Below are 17081 nucleotides of genomic sequence, written 5' to 3'. Positions count from 1 at the left end.
ATCATCTCCTAAAATAAAAATGTGATAGGTTCAAAGAGAGGTTATACCACAAGTCAGGATAAGCTCAGTGCTTTGATCACAAATCCCAAGGCTTTCATGGCATAATGACAAGGATTGGTTGTGACCACACATATGCTTTAGTTTTCTTCATGAAGGTACAATCCCCACTGATAGGAACGGCCTGTGCAGCCAGGCTGTGTGACTCTGCCTTCATTAGTCACCAATTCTCTCCAGTGAACTAAAACCATCACTCCCCTCGATCTGGCCAAGCACATCAAATGCCAAGGCATTAATATAAAGAACTGAGACCAAAAAAGGGGGCTGGGAAGTCCGAAACGCTGCTCCAGGGTTTATGCTGGCTTTCCTTTTATTCAAGTATGAAACCTTGACAACTAAGATGTAGAACTACAGTTAGGAAACAGGACAATGAGGGTAAAGAGATAGGAAAGTGAAATTTTAGCTCTTTGCCATTGGATGAAATGATATAAAAACCTAAAGCTTTCTTTAGGGGGGAAAAAAAAGCTGATGAACAACAGGATGTGAAAAAATGTTTATATTCAGAGACATATTAACTTATGAGTTTATTTTGTTAGCACACAAATAAAAAGTTTTGAATATTTGACTAATGTGTATTCTATTACATTTAGAACTCAAATGCTGAGTTTACATTAAAATGCTAAAAGTTTTCATATTGATGGGGTCCTGCTCAAACTATGGCACCAGCCAAGGAAAATATAGGCAGTAAACTTTGAACCCCTACCCAGACTAGCCAATGGACAGGACATCCTCCACTGCTGAGTGGAGAGTAAGATCTGACTTTCACATGAACTCTGGTGCCCCCTTTCTGACCACATCCCCTGGATGGGGAGACCTGGTGGCACTCAGAGGAAGGATAATAGGTCACCAAGAAGAGACTCGATACCCTAAGAACATATATAGGGGGAGGAGGTCCCCCTCAGTCACAGTCATAGGGGAGGGGAGTAGGGGGAAAGCGGGAGGGAGGGAGGAATGGGAGGATACAAGGGATGGGCTAACAACTGAGATGTAATATGAATAAATTAATAAAATAAAATTTAAAAAAAGTTTTCATATTGAGGTTTGAACTTAATTCTTTTTATTTAGTAGATAATACATCATCTTTATACATTACTTTCTTCAGTAAAATGAAAACAATAACTTTAAAAAATTGAAGTAGGAAAAATCTATAACACATCTAGATAAACCTAGTTAAGTATTATTTTAAAAAACCCTATGATTTCAAATACATTAAAACAAAAGAAACCATGGGTTACAAGCAGATAGGCAATCTATAATCTATTTCAATCTGATACAGTGGAAAGAATAATTGAGTTTGAGTCTTGTCTACTTAATTTACTGTCATATGCTCTAAAATAATTTAATTTTTATGACTCTACTCACCTCACTTGTCATTTCTAAAACTCAGGATTTGTATGAAGTTCCTATAACACAGAATTCTGCATATAAATATTATCACTAATATGACCCTCAATTAAAAATTTTCCAAATTACAGATGCATCAAATTTTCAAATGTAAGAGGGCACACACTGTGCTATGCTCATTTATAAAAGCCTTCAATGTAATTATAAGACTACTTAACAAAAGTAATTTGTACAGTCACAAAAAATCTAAGAATTAGTAGTTCTTACTAAACCATCATCACATTAAGAAATTTATTATTTTTTATTAACAATGACTTAACATGTCATGTAGGGCTTAACATAAATAACCCCAATAGCTTATAGTTCACTCCTGCTTTCAACACATTTTCCACTTCCATATTTGTAATATATATTTCCATTTGGTCTTTTGTTCTAGACTTCTATCTTCAGGGAAATTATAATTTAGGAAGAGATAATGTGTTAATAATACAAACAAATAGTAAATTACAACTGCTATTAAAGAAAACACAGAGGCTGAGGAGCTGGCCTCACAGGCATGAGCACTGGAGTTTGATACCTAGAGACCCAGAGGTATAGAAGGTAAGCCATGCTTTACAGATTTCACAAGACAAAAATAAAACTACTATGAAACCATTTTATAATCATCTCATTTTGTATGTCTCATGTACAATCATAAATATGCATACATGGCTAAAACTTTCCAGACTTAGGGTTAAAATTAATTCCTGTAACCTTATTTATTTAAAAAACATTTTTTAAGTAATCTCCTGGGATTCAATTACATTGTATTTGCTGCATGTCTGGAATGTGGTTCATTGTTCTGCTAATTTAATAATAAATTTTATACCAATCACCAACAATACATGGGAAGAGCAGCATCAACGGATACATCTACACCACAGCCCCTGCCTCTGGGGCTCAGGGAGCACCACAGAAGAGTACGAGAACCAGAGTGTCTGCTGTGTGACAGTTTCTTCTAGAAAAGGCTGCATAACCAAGCCCAGAACAGGGGCAGCATCGATGCACATATTTACATGGAAGGGGGGAAATTTTCTCAGCGTTCTTCCTCTTGACCAAACGCTACAGGCAGTAACCACTGCTGGGGGAAGGAAACTTGCCTCTCCCAAGGACGAGCCCCTCATTAGCTGTCCAATGCAGAGTGGTCAGCTTTGAAACTATATACATATAAACTACACAAACATACTCAGCAGGAGATACGCATATATACATGTATTTGTGTACACATATAATTATGTAATAATAATAATAGAGAAAAAGAAGCTATCAACTCAAGAGTGGGAGAGGGACATGGGAGGGTTTCTAGAGAGGGTTTCTGGGAGGGGCTCAAGGAGGAAAGGGATGGAGAAAGTGATATAAGATCACTTAATTACACTGAAGATACAGTAAGAAGAATTATAAAAAGTTAAAATTAAATTAATTTGCCTTCCAGGATAGAGCTTTCTTAACCCCCTTTGCTCCAGGGTGCTGCCTGGTTCCTGAATCCCTTCTTTGCTCAAGTAAACATGGCATACTATAGCTTATGGAAATATGCTTCGACATATAAAGCAACCACACACGCAATCACATTTTATCTTCAGCTGCTTTTGTGCTACATGGTAGAGCTGAGCAGCCCTGATAGAAATCACTTGGGCTGGAAAGTCAAAAATGTCACACACACACACACACACACACACACACACAAACCAAAAAACAAAAAACAAAAAACAAACCAACAACAACATAAAGCCCTCTGAAGGCCTGTGGGGTTAAGCCAAGTAAGCTTTGAGCTGCTGCTGAAGTTCCTCCCACTGCAACTGCTTTTTGAAACCTTTTTTCCCAATGTTTCCCAAACTCATGAACTTTCCCCTAATATGCTACTACACATGTTCCCTTCAAGTTCATGTCATTTCCTTCATCCAAAATAATCCTCATTTCATCAAATCACCTTTTAAAAAAAAAATCCTTGATATACATGTGTTTGTGCGCATATGTGGTAGGCAAGTGTGAATGCATACCTGTGTGCCGTGGCACAAGTGTGGAAGTCTGAGGACAACTTTCAGGAGCTGGTTCTCTCCTTCTATCATATGAATTCCAGGGATTAAACTCTGGTCACCAGGCTTGGTGGCAAGCATCTTGACCCACTGATCAATCCCACTGGCTGCCCAAATCATTAATTTAATAAATATTTTATTGAATGCCTAATATGTTCCAGGCACTACTCTAAGCTCTTGGGATAAGCCAATGAATGAAACAGTTCCAAATTGATCCTTTCATGGAGCTAATGTTCCCGTGTGAAGAAACAAAATAAACATGCCAATAAGTACAAGACATGGATGTCAGCTGGTGAGTGGCAGGAAGAAAAATGAGATCAGGAAGTGAGTAAAAGGAAAAGGAGCGAGGGATGTATTTTTAACAGGGGAAAGCTTCACCAAAAAGATGGCATTTGAGCAAAGACCTGGAAGAGTAAGAGAATACTGGGATGGAATATCTCTGGTGGATGGAAAACAACAACAACAACAACAACAACAACAACAACAACAACAACAACAACCACCACAACCACCACAACAACAACACCACAAGTCACCAGGATGAAGAGAACCCAGACTCCTTGGAGAGACTCTGCTTGGCTAAGGACAGACCGCACAGAGGCGAGACAGGAAGCATGAGGTTAAGAGACAAGGGAACTGACTGGCGGGGCCGGGCAGACAGCCCTACAGTGCAAAGGCTGCCACTTCCACTACCTGATGAAAAACCATCTGAGAGCATGGAACAACGTTGAAAGCAGTGGGCTTAAAGGAATAAAGACCAGGAATTTAGCTGTGAACATATTAAATTTATGATCTATTTTATTACTGCAAAGGAACTATTGAGGAGGGAGTAGGATAGAAGACGAAACGTGCAGGCTAGAGACATAAATTTGGGAGGTCTGCTAAACTCCCTTGAATCTTTACAATGTCGCTCAAAACTACTTAGTGTATGAAGTCACTGCCAGGGCATTCTGGCAGCCAGTGGTTTGCCTTGTTATAATCTAACTTGAACAATCTAACATATTAAAATAGTTTTATGTCAGCCTTCGGTATATAGTCAGTAAGAATTAAGACAACTAAACATCCTTTTGGAGACTTTAAGTCTCTCTCTCTCTCTCTCTCTCTCTCTCTCTCTCTCTCTCTCTCTCTCTCTCTCTTTGAGATAGGGTTTCTCTGTGTAGCCCTGGCTGTCCTGGACTCGCTTTGTACACCAGGCTGGCCTCGAACTCACAGCGATCCGCCTGCCTCTGCCTCCTATGTTGTGGGATTAAAGGCGTGCGCCACCACAAATCTGAAGATGGATAGCTAAATGTTGAACCAATTTGCTTTTTCTTCGGTGTTCTCTGCATTATTTGCCCATATAAATTAGTACTTCTTTTTTTTTTCTTCTCATATCACAGTAACAATCAATCCCTCTTTGCTGACACTCATCAACACTTCAGTAATCCACTACTGTGCTGTCTCTTATGTAACTACTTTAAACCTGTGTGCTGCATCCACTTGTGCCTATAGCCTAATAACAAATATCAACACAGATCACATTATCTTTTAAAACTGCAAAATCTGTTCTTGCCACTCCTGTTCTTCCAATCCAGTCACTATCCCCACACCATTCCCAGTACGCAGTCACATATCCTTAATAAAGCATAAGGCTCTCTATTTCTCTCCCTCCTATGTCAGGTGGTGCTTTATCAGTGAACTCAAGGTCACCTCTTACACTCATTTGCCGGAACCTGCTTTGTCAGGGGGCAATTCTCTAAAAAAAAAAAAGCTCCCTGAAGGCAAGAGTGGAGTTACACGTGGTACTTCATTGCAACTATAGCCCCAAAGCAGATAAACTCAACATAAAAATAACTTTAAAAGAGTAAATACTGTATCAGCATTCTCCCATATATTTTAGCCCAGTTTATTTTAACATAGGCTATAATTTAATAATACATAATTATATTTAATTCCAATTTCTGAGAAAATATGTTCCCCCAGTGTTTTCTATTTTAGAACTCTTTACTACAACCTTTATTGCAAAGCAATAACCCAAAGAGACAGTTCTGACTGACTCCTTTCCTCTCTGACTCTTGTCAGTGTCACAGATGTTAGGAGTAAGAGAGACCATGCTTAGCCACTATTCTGAGCCCACGGCCAGGAAGAGCTTGAAAGGAGCAGCCTGCATCGGAGCTGGGAAGTCAATGGTAACAGCAGCTTAGTAAGAGCTTAGGTGTCTACCTGGTACTTAGATATGATTGGCTATGAAACTTTATTAACTTGTGATTTGTTCCATTTGGTCATAATAATTTAAGATTAAAGCTGAAGACAGGGCCAGACATGGTCATCCCACCTGTAATGACAGCCCTCCAGTGGCAAAGTCAGGAGGACCACTTCAAAACCACAGCCTGAAGGTGGTGAGTAGTTCTGAATCTGAATAAAGTTACTATTGTGTTGTGGTAGTGGAAATCCAGGACCTTGAAGTGTTCAGCAAGATGTGTACCCCTATCTAAGGCAGCCCCCCAGAGCGCTACTGGGTACATATACCACAATGGTGATTCTTCGACTCAACTTTAACATTTTCTATTTCAGTCCTCAATACTACACATTGCTGCTACTTAGGTAAAATACACATTGCAAACACTGTAAATGTTTTTATTTCCTCAGATGATGGGATGAGATGAGTGCTGTACCCAAGCTTTATGAATACATGACTTGGGCTGAGCCCAGAGTGTTTATATCTCAATATCCCTAGACCTAGGCATGGAAACTTCTAGCCTCTGAACAATCTAATCTTCTGCAAGCCTAAACCTTGAAGGTTTCAGCTTCCAGCCTCCATCTGCTAACCTAGGCCTGGAATATTTTCAACCTCTGAGACTTGCTGCTGAATAAGCTCTTATAAAACTCTTGATGGATGGTTTAAAACTCCTCTCCAAGCTGACTGATTCAAACTGGCTTCTCTCTGCTTCTCACTGAATTGCTCTGCTCGGAAACTCTGCCTCTGAACTCCATCGACTAAACTGCACAAACGCAGCTTCTCAACCGCACTGAGCTGTACTGTCCTCCTGGACTGTACTGTACTGTGGTCCATGAACCCTCCCTCTCTCTCCCTGTGCTGCTCTTAAGTAGCTTCTCTTTCCTGTCTGTTCTCATGAGATTTGGACATATCCTATCTCTGACTCCTTCTGTCAAATCTTTTTCTAATTCATCACTTTGTCTGCCCCTCAATTAGATACCATTGTTTGGGATTAAAGGTGTGTACTAAATTCCAGCCTGAGGGATTAAAGGTGTATACTAAGGGCATGTCTGTATTTCAGCCAGATCACAAACCGATCTAGGCCTATGGACGTGATCCCTTGTCAGAGTAGCCATGTTGTTAGATTAACATTCCTATATAAAACACAGTTATACAAAGACAACGAAGACATGCTTTTCTTTCTAAGCAGAAAACTACTGTTCTTCTGTAATTATAAATCAATGCTCTGAATCCATGCTGCTCAGGACAGTGGCTAAATGCAGTGGTTCTTGTTTTGTTGTGCTTTGTTTTGTTTTGTTTTGTTTTCTTCGTTTTTTAGAGACGGGGTTTCTCTGTGTACCCTTGGCTGTCCTGAACTTGCTTTGTAGATCAGGCTGTCCGTGAACTCACAGCAATCCGCCTACCTCTGACTCCCTGAGTTCTGGGATTTCAGGTGTGCACCACTGTGCCCAGCTAATGCAATGGTTCTTGAATATTTTAAATGTGGCTAGTACGAACAGACTGTGCTCGAAATATAGAATATGTAATATATCTTAAAGACTTAGGATAAAAAAAGCCAACTAACAATTTTGATTGGTAATATGTTATAATATTTTTATGTTTTTTTTTTAAAGGCAGGATTTTCCTGGGTAGCCTTAGCTTTCCTAAAACTGTGTAGACCAGGCTGGCCTTGAATTCAGAGATCACCTGCCTTTGCCTCTCCAATTACTTTTAGGCTAATATACATTACTAAAATCAATTTCATGTTGTTCTTTTGACCTTGAAATTAGACTATAATACAATTAGTGCAGTTAATAATATACACTTATAATAGAATTAATATATACACTATATATACCTATCAGAAAATTGCCAGAAACCAACTTAGAGAACCGACCTGCACTGTCTACTCAGGAAGGATAAAAGGTATTACTGATAAGGATAAAAGTGAGTCCAGGACAGTTAGGGCTTCACAGAGAAACCCTGTCTCAAACAAATGGCAAATCATGCTAAAAAGAAAAGCCTACTTTATCCAGACCCAATGAGATCATTTTGTTTACAGAAATACCAATTCAGACTTTTTCATAGGAACAACCATTTTTAAAAGTAAGATTATTCAGGGATTCTATCTAATATATTAAAATTCCCTCCAATAGCAAAGAAGCAAGAACTAGAACTGTCTTTTACTCTCCTTTTGGAAAATAATTGTTTTCCCATTTCCCACACTGTAGGGAACTTATGTTGTACTGATCACGCAAAGTACACTTTGAAACCCACTCAAAGTGCCCTTCTCCTTCATGACTGTTTTGTTTAGTATCTCTAGAATACTAATACAGAACAACACTACTATGAATGATCTAGGGACCCAATGTTATATATGAATGTTTACATTATTATGGTAATTTTCATTACTCTTAGACATTTATTTTGCACTTATTTTTAAAATCTTAAATGTACTTTCTAAAATGTAACACTTTAAGAAGAAAGAAAAAAGAGTCATGATTAGCTGGTAGTAGTGGTATACATCTCTAATCCCAGCACTCTGGAGGCAGAGGCAGGAGGATTGCTGTGAGTTCGAGGCCAGGATAACAGAGAAACTCTGTCTCGAAAAACCAAAAAAAGCCATGATTAAATCCTTCCTCACTGTTAGAAGGGTCCAATTTCATAAGCTCTCTAAATGGCCTATGTAACCGTAAATGAATGCTTGTCTAAGTGTGTGGAAGTCATTAAATTGTAGGGTCTGTTTAACTGCTTATCAATATAGAAAAGGGAGTGATTTATGGATGGCACACCACATTGAGGCTATTCAGGACAGAGCAGAGTACAGAGGTAGAATATATGCACTGCTAAGTTAATGAGTCAGCTTCTCTCAGGTTAGACCTAAAACACTTTAAAAAAAAAATGGCATCTGAGAAGGTAGAAAAAAAAAAAAACTAAACAAGATATTTTTAAAATATTATAAAGGAAGACTGTAGAAACAATTCTAAGCAGGCTCCTTGCATGTCAGGTTTCACATTTTTTTTCCCTCTTAGTCGCTTGTAGTGCTATTTAACTGCAGTCCCAGCACGGTCACTAGAGCCCGGAGTTTCGAGGCCAGCTGGGGCAACGGAGTGAGTTCCCAAGGCAAAAAGTAAAACAAAGGAAAGAAAATCTACCCAACTTTTCTCCCTATTTCTTCATATAGATGCTTTAAGTCATACTCTTAGGGAACCAGAAGTTACTGTGGTTGTCATAGTTACCATGCCCAGAACTGAAAGTCTAGTATTGCTGGGAATCCGTATCTTTATCAAGTCGGCCAGGGCACCATTACTATTCCAAGTTATTTATTGAAGAAAAGAGAATAAGAAAAATAGGAAAGAAGAAGGAAGAAAATGGGTTGTTTTATTTCTTTTTTAGTTGTTTTGTTGGGTTTTCTGTTCCTGATTTATTTTTTAAAGCATGGGATATTTGAAGGAAAGTGAATATTTAATCAGGTACATTCTAATAAAAGAATTCTGAGCCCCACACTCATGTACAAATGCACATTAAGACAGCACTAACCAGACTCAGTGCATTGTTTTTGTTGTTGTTGTTTTTTAAAAGGCCTTTGTGTCAGCCTCCTGTACCTAGAAACACTTTCTTTCTGAGATTCCCCAGTGAGCACGCGTGACCCGGACTCAGGATCTGCACTCTCTTTCCTGTAGGCCACTTCAGTCGCCCCTGTCCCCCTCAGTACTCCAGCAGACTGCCTGCCCGGCCTCTCCTCCCTCCACACCTCCCTCCCTAGAAACTACACTGCTCCAATCTCTTTGCATCAGCTGTCCATACCTAGAAACACCTGGATTCTACCCTGAATTTCCGGTGACCACACCTGTCTGGAGCTTAGGCAGGTGAATCACACTTTCCTGCCTGTCCGCCTTTATGGTCTCTCTATTCTCACCCTCAGCCTAGTAACAACCTGCTTCCAGGAGCCCCTCATTCTTCCTCAACTCCATCCAGTGGCAACTCCAACCCAGGCACAGATCCAGGAGCACCCACCCCAGCCAGTTCATCCCAGGCTCCCCAGAGAGTTAACTAACTGCTTTACTTCAACCTACTTGCAAAATCCCCCCTTCCCACCACAACTCCAATTTCCTGGGAACTCCACCTCTAGGTGTGAAGGAGATCCTCTTAGCTCTGTCCAGAAGCCTCTATTCCTGTCTGCCGCTCATAGACCTGTAGAAATACCCCCTACCAGGCAATCCACAACACAGCAATTTCCTAACATCCAGAGAGCACAGCAAAACCAGGAATGGAACACCCACCCAACCAAGATGAGACCAAATACCAACACCAAAAATCACCTCAATCATCCCAACCCCAGATACCTAGACACCAGCATAAACACATAAGCATAAACACATAATAATAGCCAGGACACTATGTCTCCACCAGAAACCAGTAATCCTACTGAGAAATGCAATATAACTTAAGGACAAAACAAAGATTCAAAATAGCAATGATGAATATGTTCGAGGATATTAAACTGGCTGTGAATAAAGCTATTAATGAAGTCGTGAAAAAAGTGGAATGAAATGAAGGAAATAGTTAAAGACATGAAAGTCAAAACAGAATGACTAATGAAAATATAAATGAAGATAAAACCACAAAAGGGAGTTTTAGAAATTCAAACAAAAGCATCACAGGTTGAGTCTCACTGTCTTAGTTAGGGTGACGGTTGCTGTGACAACACACCATGACCAAAGCAACTTGAGGAGGAAAGCAGTTACGTAGCTTGTGCTTTCACATGACCATTTATTATTAAAGGAAGTCAGGACAGGAACTCAAACAGGGCAGAACCTGGGTCAGGAGCTGATACAGAGGCCATGGAGGACTGCTGCTCACTAACTTGCTCCTGATGGCTTGCTCTACCTGCTTTCATATATAACCCAGATCACCTGCCGAGGGATGGCATGGCCCACAATGTGATGAGTGTTCCCACATCATTCACAAGTTAAGAAAATGTTTTACAGGCATGCCTATAGTCAATCTTCTGGAGGAGTTTTCTAAATTGAGGCTCTTTCCTCTCCAGGGACTCTAGCTTGTGTCAAGTGGACACAAAACTAGCCAGCACACTCATCAACACAGTACAAGACATGGAAGAGAGAATCTCAGGTGATGAAGCCAAGATAGAAGAAATGGAAACATCAGTCAAAGAAAATGTTAAATCTAAAATAATTCAGGCATAAAACATCCAGAAAATCCGAGGCACTATAAAAATGCAAATCTATAAATAATAGGAATAGAGAAAGGAGAAGAAAACCAGGTCAAAGGCACAGAAAATATTTTTAACAAATGACAGAGAAGTTGATGCCTATATAAAAGTACAAGAAGCATACAAAACACCAAATACACAGAACCATAAGAGAATTCCCCACAACGTATAATAATCAAAATATCAAACTTACAGACTAAAGAAAGAATATTAAATTATAAAGTTCCCATTCTCAATGGAGACTCAAACAGCCAGAAGCACCTTGATCAAATAATGTTCTACAAACTCTAAAAGACCAGATACCAGCCTAGGCTGCTATACCCAGTGACACTATAAACCACAATAGAAAGATAAAGAAAACATTCCACAATAAAATGAAAGGTAATTGGTACCTCTCTAAGAATCTGATTCTACAGAATTGAGATATTATTAAAAATATATTACAAGGAATATGTACAAGTAGGAAAATCCACACTGAAGTAGATAAAAAAGAAATAAGAAGTAGGAAAGAAAATTAAAATAGTTCTCAGGGATGAAATAATTATGAACATGATGTAGCATATTTGTTTTCCTGATTATTTTGGCTCTAGAATTTTCTTGAAATTTTCCAAATTCCCTTGGTCTTGAAAATGTCCCTAGAATGTCATCTTTTTAAAAGACCAGATGCCTAGGCACCTAGCAGTCTTGTCTTTGTGACTGACCCTTAGATAAATGTCCCAAGTACCTGAAAGACACCGAATTCCAGGCACCATATACCGAAGCCACAGAGCGAAAGTCAATCTGAGTCCTGTCCACTTGTCTATCTTCCTAGGTCTACCAGAAACCTCATCATGGTTTCTGGTAACTGTACAACTTGTAACCCTAATGCAGTTTTATTCCAGGAGCACAAGCTGATGATAAATGCTTATTATTCTAATATAAGTGAATCAAATGACATCTTTAGGCTCCTAAGTATGGAGAAAATCCATATTTATTTTATTACTCATCCTTCATTGCCCCCATGATATTCTAGCATGTGTGTGTGTGTGTGTGTGTGTGTGTGTGTGTGTGTGTGTGTGTATTTCTGACTGCAGTTTCCCCTCCTCCCCTCGCCAGCCCACCCCTCCTCCATTTCTCTTCAGAAAAGGGCATGGATATCAACCAGCCATGGCATACCAAGTTAAAAGTAAGACTAGGTACCTCCTTGTCTATTAAGGCTAGATGAGGCAACCCAGTAGGAGGAAAGAGGCAAAAAGGCAGACAACAAAGTAGAGACAGCCCCTGATCCCACTATTAGGAGTTCTAAAAGTAGACCAAGCTACACAACTGAAACGTGTACAGAGGGCCTAGGTCAGTCCCATGCAGGCTCCCTGGTTGTTAGTTCAGTCTCTGTCAGCCCCTATGAACCCAGGTTAGTTGATTCTGTGGGTTTTCTTGTGGTGTCCTTGGCCCCCTCTGGCTCCGACAATCCTTCCTCCCCCTCTTCTGCAGGATTTCCCAAGCTCGGCCTAATGTTTGATTGTGGGCCTTTGCATCTGTTTCCATCAATCGCTGGGTGAAGCCTCTCTGATGACAACTGGGCTATGCACCAGTCTATAAGTAGAGCAGACTATCATTAGGAATTGTTTTCTACTCTAGTTCTATGGGCTCTCCAGCCTCTGGGTTCTGGCCCTCTAGGCAGTATGAAGGGTGAGGTCCCTCCCATGGCATGGGTCTCAAGTTGGACCAATCATTGGTATGCCACTCTCATAAGTTCTGTGCCACTTTTACTCAAGCATATCTTGCAGGCAGGACAGATTGTAGGTAGACAGTCTTGCAGCTGGATTGGTGTCCCAATCCCTCCACTTGAAGTCTTGCTGGTTAGGAGAAGGCCAGTTCAGGTTCCACATCCCCCATTGCTAGGAATCTTAGCTAGGGTCACCCTCATAGCTTCCTGAAAGTTTCCATTGTACTAAGTATCTAGTTTGTACCAAAGATTCCAGTAGAAGCTTCTTAAAATATATACGCATAGGAAAGAAATCTAAATGGAATCACTAAATAATGGGGGAGACACCCCCCATATAGAAATTTCATGCCACTAGGTAAAACCTCCAGTGCCAGAAAAAGGTTATAGGTAATTGAGCCGCTGCCAAAAGGGCCCCATAGAAATCCCTAAACAACTAAGGGTATTGTCGAGGATACTGGTTGCTCTCCATAAACTGGTGGTGAAGCTCTCTTGCTGAAGACAAAACCTATATATCTCATTGAGTATGGTAAAGTCTAGCTGGCGCCTTCATCCCTACTGGTCATGGTACTGAAGGTACTGTGCATGCTACCTGAGGATAAAGGTAAACACAGCTCAGCTCAAACCCCTTTGACTTACAGTGACTTGACTGCAGATATGCTAGCACAGTAGTGGCACAAAAGTTGTGTGTAACCAACGACTATATGAATGGATTGAAGACTCACTCTATGAGATGAAACCCATGCCTGACAGGCTGGATATGAGTCTAGATTGGCCACGTACTTAGAGAGAAACCAAATTCTACTATTGTGCTAAAGGAACGTAGTAATAAATGACTTCTAAAGACATTCTGCTCTACACACAGATCAGTGTCTTATGGAGCCATTATCAGAAAATGTTTCTCCTTCAGCATATGGGAACAAATATAGAGATCCCCAAGTGGACAGTGCAGAGAGTGAAAGACTGGGAACACTTAGTCTTAAATGGGATGTATCCATCAAATCCTTCCCCTCAGGGCTCAAATAATTATGAAGAAAAGAAGGTGGAAAGATTATAAAAGCCAGTGGGGATGGAGGATAGCAAGAAAACGCTGTCTTCCAGGCACAAGAGGACTGACACACATATGAACTCACAGAGACTGTAGCAGCATGCCTAAGGCCAGCATACACTGGCCAAGAAGCTGCAGCCAACTGACAAACACTCACAGAGGAAACATTAGTTTCTCCAAGAGAATCTCGCTATGTATACAAACCATCCTTAGAGGCTTCATTCCCATCAGTAGAGAGCCAACGCAAAATAAACTTAAAGGTATAATTGGATACTATCTAATAGTGTTTCATTTTTGTTTTTAAATCTTACTGGTATTTTACTTGCATATTATGGTTTCAATATTGAGGTTTTAGAGAGTGCGTGTATTTGTGCCTGTGCACGTATTTGTTTGTCTTTTTTAATAGCCTAATTGTTTTCTTAAAAGAGACAGAAAGAAGGCACTGAGTTGGAAGGCTGAGAAGTAGCATAGATATGGGAGGAGATGAGGGACAGAAAAACCCTGAGCAGAACACATTTTGTGAAAATAACTTTATTTTCAAACAAAGAAAAAGAAGTCATGAATATTTGAGATAATAGTTTGGGGGAGTCCAACAGGAATGGAAGGAAGGAATGGACATAATCAGGATACATTGTATCCATGTATAAACTATAGAATAAATAAATATAATAGTATGAATAAATATAATAAATATAATAGTATGAGTCAATATAATAGTATGATAAAATATAATAGTATGAAAAATATAATAGTATAAAAAGTATTTTCTGAGAGGAAAGTCTAGGATTTTATGAAAAAAAGAGACAGCAAAAACACAAGAATCTATCATACACACTTTCCATCCATCTAAGCATAATAAAAAATGTTCAGTTTTAGGAGAAACAGAAGCAGAAAGCCAAAGACATTCAATGCTTCTTCAATAACGAATGGAAAACAGTTCTCAAAATTATAAAAATTCTAGTGTACATTTCAATAATCAAAATGAGGTACAAAGGTATAGTTTGGTCATGAGACTTAACAGATAAACAATTCAGAGACTAAAGAGAAAATCCTAAAGTCTTCATTTGGGCAACAAAAATTCAGGTTCATCAATTTTTTCAGGTATCCACCCAGATCTCTCATAACTTCCTAATAGTTAAGTATGAAATAAAAGAGTTGGGAATAGAGGAACAGCAAGTAGACTTCAACAACAGTTACTAAATCTCTTAACAATTTCCATCAAGTGTACCTAATCATCAATGGAAACTTATCTACTGAAGTCTTTTTGCCGGGGTCCATGCAGGAGGAACAGCAAAACAGCTCCAGAACTCATAGACTGCAGCCCACTGGTTGGCAAACCCACAATGGGTGTGTCTCAGTGAGGCATAACCCCAAGATCTGTGTGTCCTGAGGACTTCATGCTGTTATGGAGCACAGCTCTGCTTGTTACCTTGTGGTCCTTATAATCCCCTTAATATGTGAGTTGTGTGAGTATGATAAAGGGGGCTCCAGCCCCTCACTGGGCAGTATCATTGGCACATGCAATAACAATGCTTGATCTCTTTCAGGCATTGCTGCTGGAGCAGATTAATGATTCAACCACCATCTCTGAAAACAACCTATGGATACAGATTGCTATCCTTAGAAAGAATTTGGAAGAATAGATTGTTCAAGGTTAGGTAAAGATGTTTTTGCTAGTGGCTCTGGCATAGAAAGTCTTAGGGAAAAATGGATTGTTTAGCAAAATAAGGTAAAGATGTTTTTGCTATTGGCCCTGATGCAGGAAATCTTAGGGGACAATTGAACTTAAGAGAAAGTATACTCTTATTAGTAAAGCTAGGGACTTTTTGAAGTTGGCAAAGCAAGAACAATGGCCCATAGCAGCATTGGCTGATGTGACTCTTTCGAGCTGGGCTGGTGACTGAGATGACGATTGATTTCCTTATTCTATTTTTCTGCCCTCAGCTTCCTGATATGACTTAATAAAACACATTAATGAGTATATGAGCACCTTTAGGACTTAAAATATATATGGCTGATTATTTTTATATATGAGTTTAGATTAGTGATTCCTTTAAGATTTTCATAAGATTACTTCTTAAGATAATTGATTCATTCTTTGTAACTGCAAATTGCAGCCTGCCAGTAAAGGAAAGCTGGCTGAGAAACTCCCTTGCTTGCTGACATTCTGTTAATATGTAACAAGTTGTTTATGTACAAATGTATGTGGGTTATCAGAAATAACTTGTTATTCACGTTTGTTCCTTACCCATAATACGTAAAACACTTGGTCATGTGAAGGTATTGGGGAACATGATTTTCTTATTATACCCATTGTAATCATTTCTTTATAGAGAAATAGAATGTAAACACATTGTGATTTTTTTATACTGCTTGAAAGACTTTGTTGGGTTATATAAACTGTGAAAGGAAAAGGATAAAGAAAAAAGAGAAACAAGAAGAAGAAGAAGAAGAAGAAGAAGAAGAAGAAGAAGAAGAAGAAGAAGAAGAAGAAGAAGAAGACAGATAAGACTAAGAATAAGGATGAAAATAAGAAGATAATAATAAAAGGAAGAAGAAACAGCTTGTTGAAACCTACCAGCTGGAGTCTGTCTTACTTCATCGTCTAGCACAAGAGTATGTGTGTGCATGTGTGTGTGTGTTGTGTGTGTGTGTGTGTGTGCGTGTGCATGTGTGGTTCCTTTGTCTCCTTTTCCTTTCTTTTTTAGATGCTTGCCACCATCAGTGGAAGCCCCTGCTAGGAGCCATCACCTCTAGCCCCCACTAGGAGCCATTAACCCCAGCCCCAGCTTGCCACCATCAGTGGAAGCTATTGCTGGTAACTATCAGTTCTGGCCTGGAAAGTTGCCCTCAGAGAAAGTCTACAGGGTCACCAGCCAGCCAGCCACAGGAGTCACACCCCACCTCAGTTTTCCCCAGTCGATTTCGAAGCTGAACTTAGATACTTTAAAAAAAGGTTTTTATTATTATTACTGTTTTGGCATGATGTGTGTGTAGATGCACACATATGGAATTTAGAGGACAGCTCTGTGGAGAGTGGTGTCTCCTTCCATGCGTTCTGAGTCTTAAGTCAGGTGGTCCAGCTGATACCGCAAGCTGAGCCATCTAACCGGCCCAATACTGATAATTTTAAAGAGCACTTCATTCGATAGTGTTTCAGAGTATATTATGAGATCAAAAAATCTTGATAGATGTTCTAATACAAAATATTGTTTTTGCATATAATAGAATCTTCAACAAAGCATTTCTGATAGAGCAATATTGTAATCTATAACGTCAAATAAAATAGGAGAGTATACTTTATACTGTAAAGCAGTACATCTAAGTTTGGCCTTCCATCATCACCCCACCATTTATTTTATAAGTGTTCCATAGTAATACATACATAGTAATATAACTTTTCTTCTTTCAAATGCCTGTTTCTTGTG

At 39.4% G+C, this 17081-nt stretch overlaps 1 protein-coding gene across 5 annotated transcripts in view; it reads right to left on the bottom strand.

Annotated features, from left to right (window-relative positions):
- Positions 1–17081, bottom strand: part of LRBA (LPS responsive beige-like anchor protein) — a 539428-nt gene that overhangs the window by 123541 nt on the left and 398806 nt on the right. The gene's annotated exons all lie outside the window — the stretch shown is intronic.

Source organism: Acomys minous (assembly GCF_964271855.1).
Source record: "Acomys minous genome assembly, chromosome: 19".
In the NCBI taxonomy this organism is placed as follows: Eukaryota; Metazoa; Chordata; class Mammalia; order Rodentia; family Muridae; genus Acomys; species Acomys minous.
This window is presented reverse-complemented; position numbering and strand designations above follow the sequence as displayed.